Source organism: Corvus hawaiiensis, chromosome Z, assembly GCF_020740725.1.
Source record: "Corvus hawaiiensis isolate bCorHaw1 chromosome Z, bCorHaw1.pri.cur, whole genome shotgun sequence".
NCBI lineage: Eukaryota > Metazoa > Chordata > Aves > Passeriformes > Corvidae > Corvus > Corvus hawaiiensis.
In genome coordinates, this window is record NC_063255.1 from 26548043 (window position 1) to 26568921 (window position 20879).

Consider the following 20879-nt stretch of genomic DNA (forward strand, 5'->3'; position numbering starts at 1 on the left):
AATAATTAAGATACATAAAGAATTAATCTACTTGCTCAGGAAGGCACCTTCCTCTGCATACCTGACTCTCAGCTGCAGTATCTGTACTCATATGCTATACTCATTCTGCTGGCTGGTAATCACATGCTCACAGCATCAGCTATATTGAGTAAATCTTGGAAGCAGAACTGAGGACTGCACTGAGAACTTAAACTATCCTGCTAAATGAATTGACCACTTCCCAGTGACCTTCAAGGAGACAGGCAGCAGTTGCAGTATAATGCTCCCAAATTAAAGCACATTATTTTTGTGTCAAGGGTAATGCACCATACCTTACTCTCAATGATGTCTTGGGAGACTGGAGGTTAAAATTATGCCATTTGCAATTACTCTTTATAGGACATAGCAGACACAGCCTGTGCTTAGACAAACAGAAAGCAGTTGTTAACTTCTGCTGTTAACTAGGCCGTTCGGTGACTTTGCTGCCTAAGAAGTTGTTATTATGATTTTATCAACTATCCTTTATCCTTTCTTGAGGTGAAGTCTTATTTACCATTGCTTTCCTCATGAAAAGACAGTCTCTGTCTTTCCAAAATTTTCTTTTCTTGTTCTGACTTTTTCATGGTGTCAAGGTTGCATGTGAGTACCGGGGTTTTCTTTAGTCAGGTATTTGCACAGCAAAGCTCCGTTTGACTTTATGCACTGGGGAGTGAGAAGCAGATATTTCCATCAAAGATAAATGGAAAATGATACCTGGCATTGTGAGAAAGACAGCTCACAGAGATTCCCGTCATCAGGAAAGTCAATTTGCAGCAAATCACTGTGTCAGAAGAGACACAGGACCAGGGCTGCTTCATATATGGGGCAGCTGCATTTCTCCAGTCTAACACATGGCATTTCAATGACTCATTCTTGAACGGACCTTAAAGGAAAGGACTTTAAGGATCAACTCATTCTAAAGACCCTGTCATTAGCAAGGGCACTTCCACTTCTGACCAGGCTGCCCAGAGTGCCATTAAATCTGCCCTCAAACGAGATTCTTCTTAGGTATGACACATATTTAAAACAATTCTTCATCTCTTCCCAAAATCTGTGATGTGTTCATGCTACTCACTCCTTTCCCACCAACCAAATACGCCATTTGGGTCTTGAAACCAATAAAAACAGGTTTGTCAAACTGCCTGTATTGACCTATCAAACCACCAAGCTGTTCTCCCAGATCCAGTTAAAAAAGAAATCTTTTGGAAAAGAGACTTTTGATACTTTTCTTTTGGTGCTGTCTGTCAACATTTAGCAGCTCCAGAGCACTGGCTTTTGCTTTTTGCTTTCAGGATAACAATACTGGCAAAAATTTACTGTGAAGGTAAGAGTCCTCATTACCATGATGGCTATTAATAAATGGTAGGTATATTTTTTAAAGTGGAAGGAAGAAACATTTTAGGAAAGACGAGTAAATCAACATACGAGTAATTTTCTAGCTCAAGTTACCAAGCCACAGGTTTTACAGGATATCCCTGTTGCCAATAGAGAGGTGGATAGGTATAATTCCTCCATGGCACAGAAAGGACACCTTGGAGAATTTCGGCAGAGATTGTCATGGAAGAAGTTTTATGTTCATCAGATGCAAAGGTGAAGCACAACTGGGACCTGGGAGTCTTAGGCAGATCCATAGGGAAGCCTTCCTGACAACATAAATTTGCATGCCCTGAGGCAGCTTTAATTTTCACTAAAGGTTAGATCAGTCTTTGAGTATGGCTGGGTAGATAAAAGGCTGGATGGAGCCAGCCTGGATATCCAATATCAGCTTCTAATGATCAAAAAGACTGCTTGCCAAGTAACATGGAAGGGACACTGACTAGAAATTGAAAAGAACCACTGCATAAGGAAATTAGCCTCTTTCATTTGTTCTGACATAGATTATAAATACTGTAAAAGTCCAAATACTGCTGAATGGGTAGGTAATGCTAAAGAGTTGACAGTGGTGAAAGGTGCGATGGCAAATGCAGGGAACAGCAGTAATTCTGCAAGAGTAAAGCACCACACTGAGGAACACTTACAAAAGAAAAATCAAGTTCTTCAAGAAGAACCACTGTGAACCTGGAGCTGCTAATTGCAAGGATTTCCCACAGCTTCCAAGAGGAGAGTAATGTGTTTCATTTTCTTTGAGCTCCTTGACACTTTCTGGTACTTCTGAGTCATCTACATTGGTTTAAACCATTTCAGCTGTAGAAATTAAATTCACATGCAGGTTTGCTTTACATGCTATTGTCTGCTTATAGTAGTGTTTGAGTATCTCAACATTTATTTTAGATTTGCTGGTTTCACTACATGATTGAGTGTTTGAAATGGTGCACACTTGCCTCTTTCCAGTCTCAGAGCTCCTCATGGCAGATGCTCACTGTTTGCACTACATCATGCTTTGTTAGAAGGGTTGCATTGGGGAGCAACAGGACAAGTTTTCTGCTGGAATAATCCTGAGTGCTACACTCTCAGGACTGAGTGGAAAACTTTGGACCTGCAAAACAGAGCTGGTCTGGGTAATCTGAGAGCTCAGTATGCAGGAATAGATGGGAAGTTATTGAAGAACAGTGGGAAGGTAATTTTACTTTCCTGGCATATCAAACTGAGAAGAATATAGCACTAAATGAAAATTCTTTTGACTCTAAAGCAATGAAATGTCAAAGCATATATGTCATATGTTTAATAACCTATAGCTATTGTGTTGTAAAACTTGAGCACATCCACCATGCTCTTTTTTTTAGCATTTAAACTTCTGCATCTGAAAGCTGCCTCTTCTGACTCCTGATCAAAATCAGTAGGGCTACTAAAAGACATCTCAGCAGTCTGATAATAAAGTCTTCATTGAATAATGGAGATTTTAGGTAGCTTTACTACCTAAACATTGCTGTTCATTGCTGTTAATTGCTGGGCACTAAACATTGCTGTTCATTCTAGAAGGCAGAAGTCACAAATTTTATTAATAGCCTTTCACCTCAAGCTCAAATATCTAATGAGATTTCACTTCAGGTCCTAAGTTAACACTTCCTATTTTATGGAAAGCAACACCTTCCTAAATTCTCCTCAATAAACCAAGAATTGATTACCCACATAGCTAAGCTGTTCTCTGTCTTTCTGCCTCCAACATTTAAACCCAGGTCTGACCTACAGGGCAGGAGGTGCCTAGAGCATGCAGCCTGCACTGGCGCTGCAGACAGCTGGTGACATCTGCATCCCCACTTCTGTTTATTCTGAATTCTGAGAAAGGGATGAACGTGGAATGGAAACACAATGTCAGCCATAGTGGCTAATGGCCTCCAGCTGCTGAAGCTGAGCCAGCATCCCAGGTCATGCCCAGCAGCCCCTAATTTTTCAAAGTGCATGTTCTTGTGGACAAGTTTAAAAGGTCAGAGGGTTGCACTAGGGTGAAAGGAAGAAATCCTATGCCTTGGGAGGAGACATGCAATAGGTTTTCCAGGTTAGGGTCAGAGATTTTCTGACTGAATTCCTGAGAGTGTGGCACCTTTTATCCTCAAGGATTCCAAAAAAAGTCCACTTTTTTAATAACCAGAATTGTGGAGATTAGGAGGGCTCATATATGTGCAACTCAAAAATATGAAGCAAAACACTCTTCATTTTAAAAAAGTCAGTCTGTTTTAGAATAGTTGCTAGAGGAATCACTTTTCCCTAGAACCCTATTGGAATATTGCTTCTCATAAGGTTTCCCTGTAAAAACAAAAATTAAAACTAAAATCAAATTAGACTAGTGTAAAGCCATTTGAATTCCAACTTCAGTGATTTCCCCTCCTCCCTTTTCTTGCACATGTACAGCTGAATGAAAAACTGTCCTTATTGCTGCCACCTCAAAATTTATCTGTTCTCCTTTTGGTACAAGGATTTTCCCACTCTGTCTCTAGTGTGTCTGGCTGGGCATTGCACAAAATTAGATCCTAAATCCTGAACCTAAATCCTAAAATAGGTGGGATGGGGCCCTGAAGAACCTAATGTAGTGGGTGGGCCCATGGTGGGGCACTGGGTGGTGGTGGTAGCTGGAACCCAGTGATCTATAAAGAGCCTTTCAACCCAAACCATTCTATGCTCCTGTGATTCCAAATGACAGACTCCTAGAGGAGTATCCTGGATTATAAGCATTATATCAAGTTACCAGGTCAGAAGTACCACATTCAGTGACAGACAGCCTCTAGTTACAGAGACCATCATCTCTGCTCCCTTGGAGTTTCCTCAGTTACTTCCCTCAATAATTTATGTTCAATCAATAGGAGAAAAAAACAGTACTACAAAAGCTTGCAGTGGCATTAGGCCATCTAGTAATTTGCATTCAACAGCAAAGGTGCAATGACACTGTAGTATCTGCTTCTGTATGGATGTGGCATTAGTAGCTGCTGAGGGGCAAAATCCATGTGGAGGCAAAGCCATGACATCATAATTCATGCTGAAGCTCAGCCACAATGCACCCACATCATTTTATTGGGACATTCAGTTTCTGGATTATGTGATTTAAGAGGGAGAATTTTCTGCTTTTTATAAAAACATCTTTAAAATGAGTAAGGAGAACAGGGTCTAGTTCTGGTTTAGTCTATTCTTCATGTTAATATCTTTTCTTTGGGTTGTTTTCAGGGATTTTTTTCCCCTACTCCCTACCTAGTCCTATATGCACCTCTAATAATGGGGTGTACAAGTCAATCTCAGCCTGCAGACATCAGACAGCATAAGGGCATTGGAAATGAAGTGGAAATTATTTCCAAGCACACCTAAGAGCAGGGATTGTCTTATTAAATGCCAGATCACAAGGAGGTTTACCTGTCTGCTTTCTTGTCTTTCCCTGTCTCAGTCTCAGAGTTTTGGATTACCTGTCTTTACAGTTCTAAAAGCAGCTAAGTAGATAGCACTTATAACTGAACTTTTAGAAACAAGTTTTAAATAATGTATTTTAAAATTCTTTCAATGTCAGAATCAATGCCAGTTAAGACCCATACAATTACTGAAAAGGACATCTCAATGTCATTTCCAGAGTCACGGAATACCTCCCGTTTCTTGTTTAGGTCAGGCTTTAGTGAATTTTTTTCCATAGGCATCAGTTTCCACTCATTCCCACAGGTCTTTAATCAGCAAAACACTCACTGTTAAAGCGATGGTCTTGAAACTGTGGTGCAAGCTCTTAAGTAAGATAATCTGGCCTCTTTTGCAGCTGCTTCCCAGAGAGGTTCCAGCTCAGCTGTAGTCTGAACGAATCTTCCCTCAGAATTTCTGCTTGCAGTTGCACCGATACTATCAGTCCTGAAATATGTTTTTTAGGAGACACCATTTAAGCCCCTAATGTCTGTTATTTTTAATAAACTTACTTCCTTTTTTTTTTTTTTTTGTTTGCATTGCAGATGCCAAAGTTGCTGTTTACCCTTTTCAAGACCTTTCTTTACATTTTATATTTATATTATTGATTTACCCCTGGGCAGCTGAAACAGCCCTTCGGGCTGGCAGCTGACCTAGGCAGCAACCTCATTCTTGGAAGTGAAATTAGATTAAAAACTAACTTCCTTCCTTCCTTCCTTCCTTCCTTCCTTCCTTCCGAATTCCTTCCGAATTCCTTCCTTCCGAATTCCTTCCTTCCTTCCTTCCTTCCTTCCTTCCTTCCTTCCTTCCTTCCTTCCTTCCGAATTCCTTCCTTCCGAATTCCTTCCGAATTCCTTCCTTCCTTCCTTCCTTCCTTCCTTCCTTCCTTCCTTCCTTCCTTCCTTCCTTCCTTCCTTCCTTCCGAATTCCTTCCTTCCTTCCGAATTCCTTCCTTCCTTCCTTCCTTCCTTCCGAATTCCTTCCTTCCTTCCGAATTCCTTGCTTCCTTGCTTCCTTCCGAATTCCTTGCTTCCTTGCTTCCTTCCGAATTCCTTCCTTCCTTCCTTCCTTCCTTTCCTTCCTTCCTTCCTTCCTTCCTTTCCTTCCTTCCTTCCTTCCTTCCGAATTCCTTCCTTCCTTCCTTCCTTCCTTCCTTCCTTCCTTCCGAATTCCTTCCTTCCTTCCTTCCTTCCTAACTTCCTAACTTCCTTCCTAACTTCCTTCCTAACGTCCTTCCTAACTTCCTAACTTCCTTCCTAACTTCCTTCCTAACTTCCTAACTTCCTTCCTAACGTCCTTCCTAACTTCCTAACTTCCTAACGTCCTTCCTAACTTCCTTCCTAACTTCCTTCCTTCCTAACTTCCTTCCTAACTTCCTAACTTCCTAACTTCCTTCCTTCCTAACTTCCTTCCTAACTTCCTTCCTAACTTCCTAACTTCCCTCCTTCCTACCTTCCTACCTACCTACCTACCTACCTACCTACCTTCCTACCTTCCTACCTTCCTACCTTCTTCTCTTCATCCTATTTCACAAGGATTCCACAAACGTTGTCACTCAGTTATTTCTTCTCATTCCTCATAACAAAATAGATATTCTTTGTTATATATATGCATATATATATACACACACATATATATGCATACAAACACACACACACACACACACATATATGTATATGCCTGCCCACATATATGACTCCTCACATATATGTTACAGTCTGCTTCAGAGAGAAAGAAAAGCCAAAGAAGAGCCTCTTGGGAGAGAGCAGTGTGCAGTGTGTCCTGCTTTTTGGCATCCCCCTGCAGCTGCCTGTCCCTGGGGCGCAGCCCTGGGGGACACTGACTTCAGAGGTGGCCACTTTCTGTTCCCAGTCCTGTTTCCACCTGCATTGCCGCCCATGGGCCCCCTTCTGTCCTTTGGGAGCAGGAATCAGCACTATAAATCCTGCCAAAGGGTGTCACTACTGTCCCCTGCCATGGGTGTGAGGAGCCACGGAGCCTTCTCCCTCCCCGCCACCTCTGTGACGTGAGGACGGTGTCACGGCCAGGCGCTGCGAAAGCCAACATCCAACCCCAGCAGCCCCTCTTTAAGTAGCTTTATTCCCTCTGCATACGTCTCTGTTTTAATGTGCAGTTCCCAGATTCCTTCACAGTCAGCTCTCCCTTTTATGCCTTCTGGAAAGCAATATATATAGCACAGGGCTATAAATAAGACTAGCAATGTCACGGTAACCACGGTAACTGGTAGGCTTCAAACACAGATGTGTGTAAGATTTATGGGAGGCTGCCCTTGACTTTTCAGCCAGATGATCTGTCCTCTTTAAAATTACCCTGCTTGGAATTTGGATTTCTCACCTGACAAAATTATTTTTTCTCCTTTTAAACACATAGCAGGTAACTGGAATATTTTTTTTCTCTTTTTTAAAAATAAATTTTTGTTGCAAAGGAGGCCTGAAAATTGATACCTTCTTTGGATGCTCATTGCAATGATGCTTAAAAAACTTTTTCTTTTCAGATAAAAGGAGCAGCCGTCCTTGCTCACCAGCCATTGTAGCTGGTGTGTCTTTCCTGCTTCTGTGAGGAATAGCTCAATTCACTGCAAAGATAAAATGGATGAATTCTGATCTTTTGTGCTGGGCAGAATATGAAAGTTTCAATTTCTTGCAAAACAAATGCAGCAACTGAAATTCAAAGAAGATTCAACCAGGGTCCACCAACACCAATATAGTAAAAGCAGTTTTTTTCCTCAGTTTTTTCTGCTCAATTCCCCTCGAATAACTTTTGACACAATTGGCAGGTGAAGAAGAGCCATCTTTCAGATCCTTCCACATCCCTTCCTCTGGAGCAAAGCAGCCCTATCCACGTGGACAGGCCCTGTGGGCAGTAGCTGGACACTGATTTATGACAGGGTGAGCCCTGGTCTGCAGCTTCAGTCCACAGCACTTTGTGTGCCCTCACCTCTCGCCACAGCAAAGCCGTGCCTTCCCATCCCTTGTTACTGCTGCAATCACAGAAGCTCATCATGGGCTGCACAAACTGGCCTGGGAAGCAGGGTGGATGCTTAAGTAGTCTGTCTTTGCAATCTCCACACATCTGCGCTGTGACCTGTTCCTGTGGCAGTGACAGCACCGGCACCCTTTGTGTCCCCCACAAGCTTCTCCCTGCTGTCATTTCATCCAGCTGAAGAACAATATGTGGCTACAGTTTTGGAAAACTCTGAACCAAAACTTCACATTTAGTAAGGTGGTCACTGCTTTTGCACCTAAATGTAACAGAAGCTCCACATGTTTAGGAGTTTCACAGGCTGTTCAAGGAAATCGTGGTTGCTAAAGCATGATGCAAGTGTGACAAAACCTGAATTTTAAATGCAAAACTAGGATTAGCTTCCTCTATAAGTTATACAATTATGAAAAGCTACTTTAAAATTGCAGGACTCTCTCTGTGATAATACTGTCAGTTCACTGACAAACACAGTTACTTGTTTGGACCAAACTTTCCTTCAGACCACTTTGTCATGGGACTTCCAGTGCTTTGCATTATCTCTTGTCATAAGCTGTTTTACAGAATAAGTAGTTTTCTTTAGTATCAACTTATGGCTGGCTCTATAAAAGAGCAAATTGTATTGCACATATATATAAAATATTATGTATAACTGAGCAACCTGATCTAATGGAAGGTGTCCCTGCCCACAGCAGGCAAGTTGGAACTGCACGACTTTTACAGGTTTGTTCCATGCTATGACTCCATGAATCTGTGATTCCATCTTCTATGATTTATTACTCTGCCCTTGTGGGAACACTGTTATCGAAGTCTACAGAGGTGTCTCAAGTAGTGGTAGGTACTGCAACGTGTCTGGGACCATTGGTGGGGAGTGGCCCAGCATTCTCCTTAAGTAGTGGCAACAATGGTAATTGCAGCAGAGAAGATGAAGCTCTTCAAGGTACATACAGAAGCATTCCATGCAAGCAGTTGGGTAGAGAGCCTTGTGAGGTCTGTCTCCCCATCACTGCAGGGGAAGAGAAGGGATTATGTGTTCTTCTAGATGGCTGGACGTGCGGAATGCTGTAAAATGGCTCGTGTTTCACGACCTTCAGTGAGAAAAAACATTCTTCTAGCTGAGCATTTGGTACTAATGCATGGATGTTGCTTGGACAAAAATATGAATATGTCCCACTGTTTCATTGTCCCAGTGATAGTCCAGCTTGGACAACTTAGAGACAGATGCTGCAGAATTATGCAGCTTTCAGAAGGATTTGGGATGGTATCTGAGAAAAAAGTGATGCACCACTGTTCCATAGTTTTGGCTTTGTTGGCAGCCCCTCAGGAATGGATTTGAGGAAGGAAACAATGAGTGGTGTATGAAAGTTTCAGCTGTTATGCAGAGTGGCTGTGCTGCAAATGCAAACTGCTGTGAACTCCTGATGCTTCTAAGTCCACATGTCAATGGAGGCGTTTGAAAGATGACTCCAACCTCAGTGGGTTTCAGGAATTCCTTCCACAGATCTGTGATATATTCTTGAGTTAGTCCAGAGGCTCTGTGCTCCTTTTCTACTGGAACACCTATCCTTACCTCAGCATCACCTGAAAGCTTTTTGTGGCTGAAAATGAATGGGGGTCCAGGAGAAAACACTGCTTGCACATATTTCGTGTGTGTGTGCTAAAATGCATAGCACTGAGGGAGAAGCCGTGTGAGTCAGACTGTTTCTTTCCACTCCGTTGAGACTTGCCGAAGGTCTGAGCTTACACAAATATGCTGCAGAAATGTTTTTGTCTCCCAGCAGTGCACGAGGCGTGTGTGCTGCCTCCAGAGAAGCCACTGCCTCTGCAATTTTTTGCTGCCTTCGGTAGGAAGCAGGTTCAGCAATGCCCACCTCGAGCACCTGCACTCCATCTGTCGGCAGTGAACGCTCTTGAACTGACAAAGTGCCACCAGTGAGATTCACGGTACAGCGCGAGAGTTCCGCTTTATCAGCCTGGTGACCTGAAACCATTGCTATAGATTTTCAATGAGAGCATGCTGGGGAGTTGAAATGACCGTGCTCTCCTTGATAAGCAAGGGCATAGAAAGGTGGCAATGACACAGGAGATCGATAAGAGCTCTAAAACTGCTCTGTGCAGATGTTGAGCCTTGGTCTCGCATGCAGTCACAGGGCAACATTACAGCTACCCGTTTTCCCATTTGCTCCAGCAGGATTTCTGATGCCAGCAAAGTCCTCTGTCTGCAGTGCCAGCCCTGGGGTCTGTTGGTCAAGAATTTAGAGCCTCTTGGTGGTCTTAGACCTCAGCCATGGAGAAAGTAGAATCACAGCATCACAGAAGGGTTTGGGTTGGAAGGGACCTTTAAAGGTCATCTAATCTGACCCCCCTGCCACTGGCAGGCACATCTTCCGCTAGAGCAGACTGTTCAGAGCCCCATGCAACCTGCCCTTGAATGTTTCTAGGGATGGGACATCCTTTGTATATCCTTCACTTCCTTCTTCGTCAGCTGTCAGACCTGTTGCTACTACTGAACTACCAGGCTCTTCCATGGTTTCTTCACTCTGGCATCAGAACATCTCCAAGTTGTTTTACCTATGAGAAAACACTAGTATGCACTTGAACTTCACAGCATGGACTTGTGTTAGAATAACCTCTGTGCCACAGAGAAATTATTCCATCATACATTTTGAAACCTGCTTCCAGACAAAAGCAAAGTGATCTGTGACGCTGTGAACAACCTCAGGACAAAGAAGAGCACAGTCATTTCCAAAAGACTTCGTATGCCCACTTTCCAGGCCCTTTCCATTACATTTCCTTGAAAAACAGAGCCAATCTCATACTTGTTTTCAGCTGACCTTCCTCAGCTCATTTTCACTGGCTGAGGTTGAAAAACTCTCCAGTAGTGGGGGAAAGAAAAGAAAACAGTGAATGGAGCATCTTTTCTTTCACTCTCGCAGTTTCTATGGTTCCAGTCAGGCATTATAATTGTTCATGACATTTTTTTTTCTTCTCTTCCCACAGAATCAGACTAGAAATTTGGGTTCATCTACTATTCCCCAAGTTCCTGCTTCATTGTGCAACTGGCTGTGAAGCATTTATAACAGTGACTGCTTGTTTTCAGTGGCTTCTGGAATCCACTTTGAAGTTGCAGTAGGTTTACAAAGAGCCCACTGTTGGAGGTGGGTAGCTTGCAAATTCTGTCGTACCCTTCAGTGTAAGCAGCTGCAAAAAGGGTGACTGACCCCATGATTAGGGACCCCGAGCTTGCCCCATCTTTGGCCTGCTACTTTTTCACTCACATCAGGAGAAATCCAGGCTGGAAAGAAACACTGTTAAAAGATTCACAACTGGTCTTCCAAGTGCCCAAAAAAGCAAAATGTTTTCTTTTATGTTAATGAGCTGCTGGCAGTGCATGTTTATTATCTGGGTGCAAGAGGCCTGATCTGATAGATTGGGACACATCCCATTATGGTTGTGTCACCCAACACCTGCCCCTCATCATCTTCACACTTGTCATTATTCTGCTAGGTGACAACTTTGATGTTGATGGAAATTTCTGGCAGGGGCTGAATTTTGTCATGTGGTCATAACACACAGGACACAACACTCACACACAACACCTGGTACAGCAGAAGCCAGATTAGTCCAGGCAATGCAAATTTTGAGCAATTAATATCGGTGTTCACTTGTCTACAGCAGAAAATAGGCATTTGATTTTCAGAAGTGTTCAGTTACCTGTTGAAGGGTGGCTTTTCTTCTGGAATTGTACTAAGTGTTTCTTTGTATCTGCTGAAGCCAAGATCCTTTCAACAACCTGATCTGCGTGTTTGAAAAATATCTGACCACAGCTTTGAGGAGGAGGGAGAGCATTGTTTTTCTGTGCTGTAAGCAGCAAGCTCATTTCCATGAAGGAGGAGACTTATGGGAAGGGTGGCAGGACTTTTTGCAGCCACAGCAGCTGAAGCTGAAGGAACTTCTCTGCGTGGGCTTTCTGGACCGCAGAATGCTGATGGGAGATGTGAGCAGGAGCTTCATGCTTCCCATGCTGATTGCCTCCAGGAACCATTTTCACACTGTCTTAGTCCTTGCCTGAACACCTTATTCCATGGCCCTTCATTACACTTTGCTTCAGTCTTTCTCAGGTATCAATATGTGCTGAAGCACTGCTATATTGATGATAATAATTATCTTCATAATAAACTGACTTGATCCAGGCAGACAGATGGAAGGAAAAGTGAGAGAAGAACTAAAAAAGGGCACACAGATGAATAGTTTGGAAGGGAGGAGAAAGCAGATGGTGGATGAATTCATTAGTTTAGAGCAACTGTATGTATCCCCTTCTTTCTTCCCAAGTTGCAGCTAAGTTTTGCTGCTCATATTCGTAATCTTCCTCCCCCTGACTGGCAGCTCCCTTTCACACTTGCTATCCTTACAGCACGGCCCTTGGAGCATATCCACAGCAGCTCTGGTTTACCTGTAACAAAGCAAGGCCACAGACAAGCCATCTTCCCAGCTCTGCAATAAATCCAGATGAGAATCCAAGGCACTACAAGGCAGTACTTGCTGATTTTGGCCATACTGAGAATGTTAGTTTGAAAATAGGATCACATGTCCTTTTGTTGCTCTGAAAGTTAATGAGCTACATAGGTACCAAGCTGGAAAGTTCAGGTGCTTCTGAAGTTCAAAGACACTGAACTGGGTTTTGCTACAGCAGCAGTCATTTAAAGACAAATCCATGGAGTGATAGGACAAGTGGAAATAGTTTCAAATCAACAAAGGGTGAATTTAGCCTGGATATTGGGAACAAAATATTGACTGTGAGGGTAGAAAGGCACCGGCCAGGTTGCCCAGAGAAGTTGTGGGTGCTCCATCCCTGGAAATGTTCAAGGCCTGGTTGGACTGGGCTCTGAGCAGCCTGGTCTAGTGGAAGGTGTCCTTGCCCGTCGTTACAATGAGGATGTTGCAACACGCGTATCAAACAACAAGGCCCATGGAAAAGAAACATATATGGACAGATTCTTGGTAGATGTTTCAGAGAGATGTTTATTTCTCCAGCCGCATGGCCGGGGCTCTGCTGAGGAACTGAGGCAATCACGGGACCTGAGGGTCCTTGCCCACGCAGGGGAACACAAAACAACCAATGGGGAACGAGGCTGAGCAGAGGCAGGGAAATCCTGTGCCTCCCCCCCAGGGCCCATCTCCCAGGGCTACATGGCAGGGGGGAGGGACCCCAACATTTCACCCGTTTATTTTTAATAAAAGGAGATTTAAAACTTAACATTGAAAACAACTGGATAATCATAACAAGAACAGTTTTAAAACAATACAAGCCACCCTCCTGAGTCTTTAAATGTCCAAACAGATTCTCTTAAGGCTGACAGAAGGGAGACAGGACTCTCTGAGTATGCTTTGTGAGGAAACTGAGGCAGCCTGTGGCACAGGAATTGGACTGGATGAACTTTAAAAGTCCTTTCAAACTCACACCATTCTGTTGTAAATGCACTGCTTCCCAAACAATGATCTAATCACCGCTGTCAAACACCAAGGACTGCTAACAGCAGGCAGGATTCCCTCGGGCAGATGTATGAATCCAGACAACATTCCAGGGAGTTCAGACATGACCCTGCCCAGCAGTACTGTGGCAGATAAAATGCATGCACCGCAATAGAAGGGGCTTCCAAGGTCCATTCATCCTGATGAGAACAATAGAATTTGTCAGGGAAGCCACTCTCAACCACCAGCAGTGGCTGTCTCCCTTTCCCAGCATGGGTTGACTTCCAAAACACATCTTCCACTGTGGTTCACCTGCATACACAGAGGAGTCTGTCTCGAAGCTCCTTTGGAAAGGCTCAGCACACATTCCCCAGGGACTGGGACCCTCCCTTTTTGTGTGGCTGTCGACCCAGTGCCAAATCCCAGAGGGGAAACTGGTCCCAAACCAAACGCAGGGGTGGACCGAGGCACGCTGAATTAAATGCTAAGTCAGTAATTAAGTTAATTGAGCTTTCGATCTGGCCCACAAATAGCTTTTACATCTTAGCGTGATGATTTTGCCTGTTGCTATTTTGACTAATTAATTCAGCTAATTCTACGTGTTGTAGAACTGTTGGTATTGGGGAAACAAATGTTTAATTTAAAAGCTAATTGAGGAACAGGCTGCGGTCAAAAAAAGCATCCAGATGAAATGAGTGCTTGCTGATCACTGAGTTTGCATCATTTTCAGTGGAGGAAGGCAGGCTTGGTAACCTTAAGAGAGAGATCTGCTTGAGTGAGGGGCATGATAGATAAACAATTTCTGACTGACATAACTAAAGTTGACAGGTTTTCACCAAGCCATTGGTGAAGCTTCCTTATTTCCTACAGTGAACAATTACAATATTAAGTTTTCACCTTGCTTAAAGGATTTCAGAATTTGTGGCTCAAAATGTTCAGAGTATTTAAATGTAAGTGCTGATGCCTAGCCAAATACTTTTAAGCTGGCCATAAAAAGTTACTTCATGAGGATACTAACTATGTTAAGATTGGATTACATTTTCTAAGATGTTGATTGGAAGTACTTCAGGAAATTTTGTTTGCGGCTTTCATTAGAAGGATACTTTGTACATGTGTGCACTTGTATACCCTTCTTTCTTTGTACCACACTGCACGTGTACACTCTCCATAATTAGCTATAGCAATAAATTGTGCAGGCTATATTGCTTCTCCAGCTCTTAGTATCCATCAAACCGATTACCAGGAGAAGTTGGAAGAATGCTTATGCTGCAGTTTGCAGAATTTATGTTTTCAGGATGCCAGGGTAGGGAAGTGTGTGTTAAGCATTCACCCCGAGTATGGACGCAGTTGCTCACTGAACTGAGGAACAGGGAGATTTCCTTCACCTGGAGCTACTGCACCAATATTTGATCATTGCCACTGGAGAGGGACCAGGGCCCAAGCCAAGGATAGGTTTATGTGAACCTCATTGGACAGCGTTTATCCTGATGACCTTAGTGTGCCCTGTATTTATAAAACTCTTATTCAAAGAACTCATTCTAATATAGAGAATTGGGCTGAATGTGAGGTTACAGCCAGAGATCTGGTCTTTCCATCTATTCTTCAGACACTTGTCTGCAGAACGTGTTTCCATGACTCTCAAAGCTGGTGTGGCCACAGAAATTAAGAAGCTAAAAGTGAAGTGGGGAATAAATGTACTGCCACATGGTTGGCAGGGACTCCTGCTCTGCACACAGACCTCTGTATATTCTTCAATTGACTAATGAGAGGCATCAAAATGAGAAGATACTTCCCCACTGTGTTTTGGGGTGGTGAATTTTCTCCTCACCTTTGTTACTTATTTATACCCACATTTTGGGGTCGGACCTGGGGCCCCTACAACATTGCTGAACCTAACTGGTTTAGTTGGAGTTTTTGCAAATGATGATCTGGAAGGAATATAAATAACATTTAAAGGGACAGTTGAAAATTTGGGCTTGCTTTTGACCTTTTAAAACCCAAACAAAACCAGAATTCTTTTTTTTTTAATAGAAATTCACTTACTTTCTAAATGTCCAGTCTGTTTGAATGGGAACATAAACCCCAAAGACTTTAAAAACTGCAAAACCTCTTTCAGCTGCAGAGGGACTGAGACCTGTATCAAAGCAGTTTTTCTTGGAAATTTTTGATTTTTCACAGGTGTGCTTTCCACCTAAAAAAAAGAGTATTTAGCCTGATAACTACCAACCAGCAAAGCACAGCAGTGATGGATGCAAATTATGGTAGGGAGCTGGTCATCAACGGGGAGATACTTTTTTTACCTTTCTTCTTCAGCAAATGCATGCTGCAACCCACATCCATCCCATCACAAAGGTGGCTGTGCATTAAAATAATTTTTCTCCCCCTTTCCTTCATTTTTATTGGTGGGAATTGAGTCCTTGAGACCCACAGGGCACACATTTCTCTGGACTCTGAGATCAGGTTCTAGGGCTGCTCTCTGAGTATTTGTGCTTTAATTAAAAAGTTTGTAGAAAAGCTGGAGAGGTCACATTAAGGACACATCAGATAACATTTAGAGGCTACAGAAAATGCATTAAGATGAGTTACTTACACGAATCTGCCGGATTCACTTATCAAAAAGGAGTCTGATCTATGACATGACTGCAAAGTACTTTCATGAGGAACTATTTCCATGTACTGACCTTGCCTTTAGTGAAGCAGAGAAATGTGTAGAAAAATCAATCCCTGGAAGTTTATGTCCATTCAAAATGAAAAAAAATAGAACATCTTTAAATAGAAAAGACAAATAACTCAATTACCACCTGATGCAGAACAGGGAAAAATATTTGTCCTGTCAGCAACATTCACAAGCTAAAAAAATTATTTTCCATGCTGCTTGGAGCAACGAGGGTCAAAACTACCCAGGGCCACAAGTTCTGTTTGGAGCCTTTAGGTGTTATTTTCATGCTATGAGTGAAAGAGAAACCGCCTTCAACTGCAGAGATGCTTTTACTTTTCCAAGTAAAAGTGTACTTCAGTAACAGTAAAAAAAAAACCCAAACCTAGACCACCCTAATTGATACTGTTACAGCACTGAGGAGATAAATTATATTGATTAAAATCTTTGGGAAGGTTTTGTTTTCCAGTGCAATTTCTTTTAATATGAGATTTTTGAAAGGCAGTGCTTCAGAAGTACAGAGGACGAAAAAGCTGTGACCTGCCTTTTTCAAAAGAGGCAAACAACATGGAATAGCACCTGTTGCTCAGACGTACTGCCACGGTATAATTAGAAGATGTTCCAGCCTGTCTTGTAAGGTTGGAGCTCTTATTTCTTAAGATTTTCAATGCCAAGTACAACATTCAAATACCCTTTCTCCAACTACTAGTGATGGGACCTAGGCACGAGGGTGGCCTAGAAAGCTTCAGGACACTCCTTTTCTTTTCACATTAGGAGTGATGGAAGACATTGATCCTGCCAGATACAGCTGATGCCACATTTTTGTGCCTTTGGCATCTTGGCAGGAGGAAGTAGCTACACTGTAGTCCCTTTGTGATTGTTTTCATAAATCATAGGAGGGAGGAGTGTTGGTCATGGTTATTGATCAACATAATACAAAAATAGCAGCTTTGATACGGAGATTTTGGGGCATTTCTAATGCCACATGTAATCCACACCAAAAAGCCACTCTTCAGGTAGCTCAGTTATGCTTTTGATGTCCAAATAGGAGCCCAAATGTATTTAGCACAGAAGCTGTCGTTAAGAGCTTTCTCAGCAATTCATCAGGCCCTTTATTTGTGATTGGTCTTCACAGCTTGGTATTTCTGCAGTACACGCATCAACCTCTCAGGCATAAGGATGGCCATAATAAAAATAGAAGTGTAACAGGTCACGTTTCTACACTTTAGCCTAATGGGATAATTTAATGTGCTTTTAATGGCTATAGATCTCTCCCATTCTCCCCAAACATAGATTTAACAATCTGAGATTTGAGGTAACAGAAGCCTCTGGTCTGGAGCTGTTATTGCTTTTTATAGCTTGATTTTGCCACTCTGCAGAGTGTAAAATTCAAGATTAGTTTGAGATTAGTTTGGATAAGTGTAAGTACATCACAGAGATATTTTTAGTTGCTTCTTTCTGCTTTAAAAAGTCCACTGGTGTACAGCAAAAATATGTGTAGCGAATTCATATGTAATATTTGGGTGAAGATTTCAAACCCAATGCTTTTAAAGACCATCCATTGTAAAGCAACTTCCACTTGAAAAATCTTGCAGCTTTTTTGGGGATTCTGAGTCTTTGAGAGGAATGAAGCATCTTTGGAAATCCTGTTTTATTCTGTTTTAATTTTGAACACATAATAGAAAAGACTTTATTATCAAAACAATATTTTTCTATAAAGGCAAGATATCAACATCCATTCTATTCCTCTATTCAATTTATGGATGTTTAAGTGCATGCAAGACATTAAGTCTATGATTACTAAGCAGTTTTTAGATTTGCCCTTCATAGCATAACCCTTGAATTTCCTGATAACTTGTAGTTTTTCTTGCATGATTGACAACTCTTTCCATGTATGCATAAGCAAAATATTTTATTCTTTGTTCTAGAGGAATTTGCCTTTTGCTTTGCTTGGTACTGGAAAAATATGACCACAGTGTCAAAACAAAAATACAGTAATATTTCACAGCTATTTCTGTAGAGTGGCAAAGTCCTTGTCACAAGGACTTTTCATTTTGTGAAGGATTGATTCTAGAGGGGTTACATTCTCTCTGTAAACCATGGCACAGAAGATGCACTATGTACAGCTACAGAACATGCAATTAATATTAAATAATAGAAAATGGCTCTTGGCTTTAGTATCACTTAATATCATTCTGAAGCTTTCGAGGACCTCTGTCAGCCACACTCTATGTGTATTCCCCAGAAAAGAGTGATGGCTTTGTTTTGCTCTGCATTCATTCTCTAAAATTAAAAAATAATAAAAGTCATCACATTAGTGGTGTAAACAAAGGGGTTTAGCAAATTTCCTGCAACCACTGTTCAACACACAGGGTAAATGCAGAGTCACAGGTGAAAACTTAGCATCTTTTCTCAGAAAGTTTCTCTGTATGGAATTTCAGCTAAGGAATTGCCCCAGATTAGCACTTTCATTGTCCCTTTTGGAACAAGTTTAGAGCTGACCTTGTGTGTAGTGATAGAGCACAGGCACTGGACTGCAGCAGAGCTTTGATCTTAGCACTGAGATATTAAGAAGCACTCTTCACAGGAAAATTCACATCTGTGATGAATTTCTTCTACACTTCAGCTCTCTCCTGCTTTAAGTTGTCTTGAGGGAAGCCAGAATTGTACATCAATTAATTGAAAATGTACATATCACCCCTGGCTGAATTAATAATGTCCTTTTCCCATCTGGCTTCAAGGTCAGGTGTTTGCCTAGATGCACGCAGGATTCACAGCTCAAACTGGGTCTCATTGTGCTGAATGCTGATCAGACAGATAGCATGGGCTGTCTCCTTTCCAGACAGTTGATAACCTGGATATCAGACAGCAAATAGTACATAAGCAGAACAGATAAATGATCACAAAACAAAATGGGGAAAAAAATGTGTGGATAAAATTGACACAGTGCTGTAAGCATAGTTTTGGCAAAGCAGTTATTTTCTCACCAAAAACATGTAGCGTGAGCTCAGGTGTCTCTTGACATATTGCAACTCACTTGTCCGACATTTCTGCTACCTATTTGTGCTTTTAAATTAAGGATTCACTGTACAGTGACTGGCAGAATGAGGATGAACTCTTCCTATCCAAAAGGGACTCTTCACAGGTAAAGCAGCACCTACTCCCTCACCTCTGGTCTTGTCCTTGAGCAATGGACACAGGCTATTTCCAGATATGATGCCAAGCTGCTACACAAGAGGAGAACTGGCTCATGCAATGCAGACAAAAAGAGTCAATCACTGACCAGCTGACATATTTTAATTATTTATTAGTTTTGAAAATGAAAACAAATGGCATTTTCTTTTGGCATCATTCAAACAATAAACCTCAAACACAGAAATTTTTATTCATTCTCTCTTTTCCACTGTACTGACAAAGACGTCACACAGCTGTATTCATTAGAATGAAGACACCAGAAATTACATCTTCTCTATCTCATTTCTAAAAATAGCTATTCTTAACAAACTGAGGGAGAAACCAAGGGCATCTGCATTAATAAATTGGTCCATTTATTAATAAATTTATCCATAAATTAAACAATTGCATTATTAATTTATCCATAAATTAATAAATCCAGGATAGCCAACTGATCACTGATCTATGAATAGTCCTTAGCAAAAAAGGGTAAGGGTTAGAAAAAGCATGCAAAAAGGCATAGGCTAGTGGTATTTCTGCACCTTGATAGCACTTAAAATGTGCAATTATAGATAAATAAATTGGAATTGAAAAATTATACAAATAATAAGTGCTATGAGCTATCTTGCTTACCTCCAGAGCATAAGAAAAAAAGAAGAAAATCCAGAAGAATGATCACAGTTGGGATGTGTTTTAGTGCAAAAACAAAGGGAAGCATATAAAACATCAGTTTAACAGTCAGCCCAGTTACAGCTGCATTAGGAAAAATAGGGCCCTATAATGGTAGATTTGAGAAAGTGAGAAAATCTGCCTCCAACGACTCAGAAGAGATTTGTCTTCACTTCCTGGGCCTTTCTTTGAAGTGTAATCAATAGAAAGGTGCCAGTGTGTCTGAAATTCCTAGAGCAAAGCTTTAGCTGCTATAAATCAGTGCTGAATCCATCCTGCTGCTCTTTGTTGGCAGTGGTGATGACACACTGATAATAAGAGATCAACAAGAGCAACACACAAGGTCGGTGTCAAAGAGGTGGAGAATGTCCAGGGGCATTATCCAGTCATGGATGTCTCTTGATTGTATGAATTGTAGAATCATTTAGGCTGGAAAAGACCATCATTGTGTTCAACCACTAATCCAGCACTGCCAAGACCACCACCCAGCCATGTCTCTTTGCCTTGTTCTCATTCAGTCTTGGCATCTTCTGGCCTGGGAACCACTCTTCTAAACTGTCTCTGCAGCTGATGAAGTTCTGTGGCATTTTCTTGCTGTTGTCTGCAGAAATAAGCATTTGCATATAAAAGTACTTTATAAATACATTTATTAGAGAGCTGCTTGTCTGGCATGGTATTATGAAATGTTCCCATTCAACAAATCATACAGAATCAATAAAAATGGACTTTATGAATGTGAACTGCAGAGCAAAACAAATAATGCTGGTATAGACAACTTGAGATTACAGCTCTGGCATTGCTTGCAGATCACATTTTTCAGAAGTCATTCATGATGTCAGTCTTTTGATTTCAAAGGAAATGGTATTCCAGAGTCTGGTGTCTTATTCTGTAATTAGAAGAAAAATAAATCCATGCCTTTACACTGCTTCGTGTTCTGCCAGCAAAATCTCCAATCACTTCTAAAAATCTTTGCATTAATCTATAAAGGAAGAAGGAAATACTCACATTTGTGTCATCCTCTTATTTTCAGGGGAGACTAATCAACACTGACTGGAAAAAGCATATACTTAGTATCAAGAAA